We start from the raw sequence: 8,450 nt of genomic DNA on the forward strand, positions 1-8,450 counted from the left end.
TTTGGAAATTATTAAGATGTATGATCTACAAGGCTGGGTCTACCAACATCCATGTTTTATAAAAGTAAAATATGAATAATTCATGTTTGGAATAAATAATGAAAAACTCCAGTAAGATGTTTCGACAGTTGGTGCAGAGTTTATGAATGTGTTTTCTGCTTAAATAGTTTTCAAAAAATCACATAATTTTCCCTTTTCTTAGCAGAACCCTCCTTCTTCATTTCCTGTTTTTTTTTTTTCTTTAACCTACTCCATTTGGGCTTTTAGTCCTAAATTTTCATGAAATCACATTTGTCAAGGTCACGAATAAACACATCTTGCCAGAGCCAACATCAGCTTATCTTTCCTTGCCTGGAGATCAGATTGGCTTGAGTTCATCACTCCGTCCCATTCAGAACATTTTGCACTGTGACCGGCCATGGCACTGCAATTGCTCCCTTTTCCTCCGACTTCAGTGACCCTCATTCTCAGTCTTTTGGCTGGCTTTCCTCTGTTCTCACACCTCTTAACCTGGGAGTTTCTGAGGGATCTACTCTCTCCCTCCTCTCTGTAATCCTTTCCTTGGGTACTTGCAAGTAGTCCATGCCTTTTAGCAGAATTTCAAAACTGGTGACTCTCAAAACCATATATTCTATTTGAGCAATCTCTTAAACTTTAGATGCATATATCCAACCACTACTTGACAACTCTGACGGCCTCATTTTCACTGCATACTTAATATATGTCTATCAATTCTCATTCTTCTCCCCTAATTTACTATCCCCAAATCTTCTCCCTCTTGGTAAATGCCACCACCATCCACTCAGGCTAAAAGCCCGGGAGTCATCCTTAATTCCCCTTTTCCACTCACATCCCGTCTTCAAATCACCAAGCTCTACATCTAACATACAGTTTGTTTCGGACCACTGCTTGCCCTCATCACTGCTACCTCCTTTGCCAAAGTTATTCTCACCTCCCACACAACATCCTTGTACCCAGTGTGCTGCCTCCACCCTTGTCCCCTATAGCCCATCCTTCTCATAGAGGCCAAGTGAACTCTTGGAGCATAAGCTGGACCTTGGTGCTCCCTAATATTTCTTTAGTATTGTCATATGTTAATCATTGTGCTATGATCTGTGAATAGAGAAAGATCGCAATTCAATACAAGAAATAAAGTCACACTGTATTTCTAACCATAATCGGAGTGATAGGTGTTAAACTAACAGTATGAACAAATATGAATAGACTAATTTTGACTAGATCAGTAATGGTTAACATGGAACTGACTTGAAGAAATTATCAGCTGGTCATTCAACAATTATTTATTTAGCACACTTTATACCCTGAACTGAGTTTCATGGGAAAATTATAGTTGAGTTGAGCAGAACACACAGGACATGACAGGGATATTACCTGCCAAGAGACTAACATATGCAACACACAAAAGCAACTTATATGTTCTTCTGAGAATGTTGAGCGGTCCAGTGTGTGGAAACCAAGGTTACGGGTCGGGAAACCACAGGGACAGAGCATAGGAGCATTGGGATGGACAACATTATGTTAAGCCTGGAAGGCCCGGTCAGGCCAGAGAGACTAGGATTAACCTGAGGGCAATGGCAATCAGTAAAGGTATTTTGTTTTGTTTTATATTTTTAGCAGTGATGTAACATAATCTTGTTTAGTGGGAACAAGACAGAAGTCAAGGAGACTTCTCAATTAAAAATTAAAACAGGAGCAGCAAGAAAAGAGAGCAAGGATTCTATCAGAAAAAAATATCACAATCTGAAAGCTTGCAAATCCAACTTTGTCATTAATGCTTTGTTTGAAATATACAGTGTACGTTTGTTTTGCCTGATTTGTTGTCAACAATTGAAAATCGTAGACTTCACATAAAATCGAAATTTCTGTGTCCTCTTTGGAAATACCAGATCTACAGTATTGAGACACATTCCTGTATCACACTGTGCCTGGCAGTAACACGCACGTGCTCTCTTTCAACAGACTTGCCCTCTCCACCTGGCCATGTCCCCTCTGGCCTGTTTCATTTGACCCACTGGGACCCTACTGGTATTTGAGAGAGATTTGAGATAACCTGAGAGAACTCAAAGGCCCTGGCGGCTGATGGGTATGGAGAGTGTGGGAGAAGGGCAGGTTCAGCTTTAGGAGCTGGCAGCTGGAGAGGCAGCTCTCCGAGATCAGGAGGACACAGGAGGAGGAACAGGTTCGAGGAGGACAATCATTCGTTCAGTTTTGAACATGCTGAGCGAATCTATTATTAAATTAATCTATCTTCCAGTTAGGTGTTATTAAAAAGAAAAACCACCCTTTATTATAAGCTTTTAAAAACAGATGACTCTCTATTAAACCAACCTGCTAATTCTCTTTTATTCTGCCAAAAAAAAAGTCTTTGATCCAAAACATATAAATGTACTGTGTGCATAAAGAGATGTCATTTTAATCGAATTTATATTTGAAGTGTCACAAGGAATTTTTATCCTTCCTGTCATTATTTATGTAAAGGAAAATATTGCCAAAATTAAAAGCAAAGGAAATTAGCTTTCCTAGTTAATGTCATAAGACATGAAATATTTTTACTCTGATGGAATGAAGAATTGGAAGATTTTTGAAAAACTCTATAGAGTTCATTTAATCTTACTAGAAAGGGTTATAGAGCAAGATATTGAAAGGCTGATTTTTTCCCTCTAATGAGGAAAAATGCCAAGATAAATGAGTTTTAACCCTGAAATTAGAAACAGATTGTTTATGGAGAGTTCATAGGTTATTCCACATTCCAGAATGTTCTCTCTCCTTCTTCCTCCTCATCACTCATAGTACTGAAAGGGCCAGCCCCAGCCACACCTAGTTCATTGAGGTGTCACAGACTCATCCCGTCCATATCCATCTCTTCTTCTCTAAGCTCTTTCTTCTAGTTTCTCTAACCAAGAGTTCAGCACCCTCCCTTTCCTCTAATGCTTTCATTTATCTTCATTTTATTCTCTGACTCAGTAAGTTCACTGGAAAAAAAAAAAAAAGCTATGTTTCTTCTCTGGTCCCCAGAATATTGTGCACACTCTAAGTGCTTGGTAAATAATCTTGACTAGTTGAAAAATAAAATTAAGTGGCAATATAGCACAGGCTCTGGAGCCAACCTGATCCCAGCTCCTTCTCTTACTAGCTGTGCAACGTGGCAGGTTATTTCACGTCTCGGCAGCAATCTCATCATTTGTTAAATGACAGTACCTATGTCATAGTGCTGTTGAGATGATAAAAAATAAGGTATAATAAGGAATGTGCTTAATGCCTGTCATGTAGTAAACTCTCAATAAATGTTATTGTTACTATAAATCTAGGCTCTGATACAAATTGTCTGACCTTGGATAAATAATTGCATCTTCCTATGCCTCAGTTGTTTTTTTCCTGAAAAATGAGGACACTAGTAATACCTGCTGCATAGGGTTTTCCAGTAATTAAAGGAAATGATGTATGTAAAATATGCTTTGAATACTGCCTGGCACGTAAGAGAAACTCAACAAATGTCAGCCATTGCTATTAATACTATTAACTTTATTTATGCCAAAGCAACCAATCGACAGGAGTTGGGTGTCTGAGCTCAGGGAAAGGAGCAAGTGCACTTAGATGGGGAAAAACCAATCAAAGTTTCTGGCACCAGATAGAAATGATCTCCAACAATGTTCTCATATATTTTTAATAAGTCCTTTGCCAAGGAAGAACCATCAGTTTCTGCAGTAAGTGAAAAACTGGCCCCAGGTGTACAGTTCAATTCAGCAAAGTGGAAAAAGCTCAGTGATTTATTAGGCCCTCATCAGTAATCAATTGGACAAAGACACGGCTGAGAATTAGCACTGCACAAGTATGGGAATGATAGCAAATCTAATTAATTTTTAGAGTAAGTTTAATTTCATTATTTTAGAAATACTCATTTATAGGAAAATAATATGTTAACTCTAAACTACCAGTTTCTCAAGGTCTATAATTTGGAAATGTGTTTAAAATATACTTTTAGTGACGACGCATCTTGAAAATAATAAATTGTAATTTTTAAAAATTCAACAAACATATCAGTATTAGATATCTTTTTTAAAGTAATTATATTAATTCAACATAATACCATTTTAGCATGAACTATGTGCCAAGTCCTTTCCAAATATTATTTAGTCTAACTTAACAATATACTTGCCAGTATGTATTATAATCCCAGGGCTGACAGAGGTTAAACTTGCTTTGGATATATGGACAGAGGTTAATCCATGCAGTAGAGCTGAGATCAGAACCCAGGTCTATCTATTGTAAAATTTATGTCCTCTTTCTAGTCATATATAATGTTCCATTTAGAAAATATTTGATTAAAAAATGTGCTATCCCCCAAATACGTATTTGATGACCTTGCCATCCACTTCATTTAGTATATTTGATTGTGATTGAATCCTGGTTGCTTCAAAAAATTTAAATGTATCCTCATGGGGCAACAACTTTATTCTATATGATACATTCAAAAAATAGGCAATGCATGCCTATCATGTAGATCTCAAAAATGTTATATTGAGCACAGAGAAGCCAGCACATGAAAATGAAATAGATGATTTCACTTATATAAAGTTCTAGAATAGGCAAAACCAAGGTACAGTGATACGAATCACATCAGAGTTTGCTGAAGGCAGTGGAAATGGAGGATATGGTGGGAAATAGATGATTGCAAAGGGGTTTTGAGAGAACTTTCAGGGAGGAAAACAATATCTTAAGTGGGGCTGTCATTACATAGGCATAAACATTTTTCAAAATGTCAAAGAGTACACTAGAACATAGAAAATTTTGTAAATAAAACAAAAATGCTTGATATACAAAAACAAGATAGAGAAATTCCTAATATCATAACAAATGTAATAAATGTTAATGGCCAATATTAGCAAAAAAAAAAGGCTGTGTTATTTTACTGTTGAATAGTGGAGTTCAAGATAAACGTTATAAGCTATAAAGGAAGATATTATGTACTGGAAAAGAAAAAAATTAATAATACAAACTATAACTATAAAATATAAAAAGTAGCATGTATTTACATATGTGTATGGATTTAAGAGACAGAACTATGACAATAAATATATTAGTTAATAATTTAGAGCTGTGGAGGCTTAACACATCTCTCTTAGAATGTCATAGATCAAGCAAATAAACAAAATATGGTATGTGAAGAATTAGCAATAACTTAAAACAACTAAATAACAGAGAAACATGCTTCCTGAGGGAAAAAAATTCACAAAATTGTATTAGAAAATATGTAAAGTCTGAACAAATTATGTAGAATCGAATTCAAACAATTTGTACAGACTATATTCTTTGACATTGATGCAATAAAATTAGAAATCAATAACAAAGGATCACTAAGACAATAGAGACATTTAGAAAAACACTACAACATAAATTTTATGTTATAAAGGGCATTTCAAAAAATATGGAATATGAAGACAAGAAAGCCCTAGGTATCAACACTTGTGAGAAACTGATAGGAAATTTAAACCTTCAAATGCATTTATCACAAAATAACACCAAAACAATTAAGTTCAAGGTTTCATTTAGAGTAAGCCACCCCCAAAATGCCATCATGCCCTCCCAACAAACAATAAAGAAGAACATAAAAAGAAAATAGTAGTAATTAACAAAATAAACAACACCAAAAAATTAATAAAACTGAAACTGGTTCTTACAAAGTTCAATATGATAAACTTCTGATAAGACCAACAAATTACAATAGAAAAAAAGCTGCAAATAAATGTATACTAAAAAAGGAGGTAGCTATAAATAGAGACCCTTAAAATCACAAAAGAATGTTATAAATGACCATATGCTAATAAATATGAAAGGGCAGACAAAATTGGATACACTTCTAAAAAATATAAAATGTCATAATTGGCACACGAAGAAATTTTTAAAATTGAATAAACCAATAATCTTTACAGACATAAAATAATTTAAAAAAATTCTTTTCCTACCTTCAAAAGAGCCATGCCTAGTTAATTTAAAAGGTGAGTTCTATTAAACTTTTAAGAAACAGAAATTTTCTATTTTATTCAAGTTATCATGAAAACAGGAAATCTGTCTGATTTGCCTTAATAAACCTAGTATAAAATGTATTGGAAACTAACCCTTCATTACAAATTAAGAAGAGAAAATGTAAGTCTATTTTACTTGTGAATTTAGGTATAAGAATTCTAAAATAAATATTAAGTGACTAAGTCCAACAGCACATTAGAAATAATTCTAAGAATTTAAGCTTAACTTGAGAAAATATATCAAGATATTTGGCACATAAGGAAATCACATGATTATTTTAATAGACACAAAGGATTATTTAATAAATCTCAGCAGATATTTATAGGTTCTTTCTTTAAAACATTCTCAAAAATAAGAATAGTACAAAATATTCTTAACATGACAATGGTAATCTATCCAAAAAAAGTAGACCAACATAAGTAATAGGGAAATTTTAGAAATATTGTCATTAAAGTTAAGAGTAAAGTAAGGATGCTTGCTATTATTTACTATAAAATGTAGAAACAAAAGAAGTTCTTGCAAATACAATGAGACAAGGAAAAGTAATAGTAGGTATTTGCAGATATATAGATATTAACTCTACATAAGACTTCAAATAAAATCAATAGGCATTATAATTAATATTAGAGTTCAATGATGTTGCCAGACATAAGATCAGTTTTCAAAAATATACTTTTGTATCAGCAATAAGCAACTGAAAAATATGCAACAAAATTTATAAAATATCTAGGAAATTTTAAATGTTTTATTCATAGTGAAAATAACTTTAAACTCTTTTGAAGGATATAAAAGAAATCTAGAAGAAAAAGATATAGCATGTGCATGGATGAGGTGATTTAGCAGTCACATCGGTTAATTCTCCTTGAATTAACTTAATTTTTTTTTCAAACTCTGCTTCTTCTACACAATAGAACACTATGCAACAGAAAGAAAAAAGAAGGAATTTCTACCCTTTGCAACAGCATGGATGGAACTGGAGAGCATTATGCTAAGTGAAATAAGTCAGTTGGCGAAAGACAAATACCGTATGATCTCACTTATAAGAGGAATCTAATGAACAAAATAAACTAATGAGCAAAACAGAACCAGAGACATGGAAACAGGGAAGAGAGTGACAACTGCCAGAGGAAAGCAGGTGCAGGGGAATGGTGGAAAGAAGGGGAGAAGAGTAGTCAAAGAACACGTATGAAAGACCCAGGGACATGCACAATGGGGTGGGGATGGACTGTGGGAGTGGGGGATGGGGCGGGATGAAGAGGGGCAAAGGGGGGAAAATGGGACAACTGTACTAGAATAAACAAGAATAAAAAATAAAAATTTAAAAAGTGGGGGAAAAAACTCACTCTCATACACTGCTGGTGGGAATGTAAAATGGTATGGTCTTTTTTTTCACCGGTTTGGCAGTTTTTAAGAAAGTTATCCATAAGACCCAGCCATCCCGCTTCTAGTTATGTACCCAAGAGAAATGAAAGCATCTGTCCATACAAAGATTTTATGTGTAGAAGCTGAAAACTTAAAATAACCCAGTATCCTTCCATGGGTGGTTGTTCTTCAAGTTGGTGGTATATCTATACAAATGAATACTGTCTAGCAATAAAAAGGAATGAACTACTGATACAAATAACAACATAGTGAAATCTCAAAATAATTATGTCAACTGATAAAACCCATCAAAAAAGAGTACATACTGAACTTAGTTTCTATTTTTAAAAATTCTGGAAAACACAAACTAACCAATAGAAAGCAAATCAGTGGTTTCCTGGAAGTTGGAGGGGCAACAGAAGCAGCGGGCGAGAGTAATTATAACGGCGCACATGGAAACTCTGGGGAAAGATGGATACACATTTATTATTTTTATTGGAGTGTTGGTTATATACACCTTTTATAAAAATGTCATAATTTATTGAATGTACTTTAAGCATGTACAGTTATTGTAAGTCAAATATATTTCAATAAAACTGTAAAAAAAGTTAGAGGTAGTTTTTGTGGGAGAACTTGACAAAGTGATTAAAAATTTCATGGAAAATTTTTGAAGAAAAAAGAGATTCATCCTACTAGATATTCATACATTTTCTAAAGTCATAATAAATACAACATGCTATTGGCAAAGGAACACATTAAAAGAAAAATGAAACAAAAAAATAACTCATAAATACATAATTCGATTTGCTAAATGATGGATGTGGCATCACAAACAGTGGATGATTCAGCAGATGCTGTTTCGGAAACTGGCTTACTGTGTAGAGGGAGCTAAACTGAATCTCTAGTTATCAATAGTGAACTCCAACCAAATTTAAAACATAAATGTGAAAGAAAAAAACTATAAAGATAATAAAAGAAAATATAGAATAGCTGCTTACTTTGGTAAAAAGAAAAAAAGGACTATTAAAACAAAACCTTCAAAA

The sequence above is a fragment of the Pteronotus mesoamericanus genome, unplaced genomic scaffold, assembly GCF_021234165.1.
Source record: "Pteronotus mesoamericanus isolate MK-2021 breed Mesoamerican mustached bat unplaced genomic scaffold, CSHL_Meso_final contig_20, whole genome shotgun sequence".
NCBI lineage: Eukaryota > Metazoa > Chordata > Mammalia > Chiroptera > Mormoopidae > Pteronotus > Pteronotus mesoamericanus.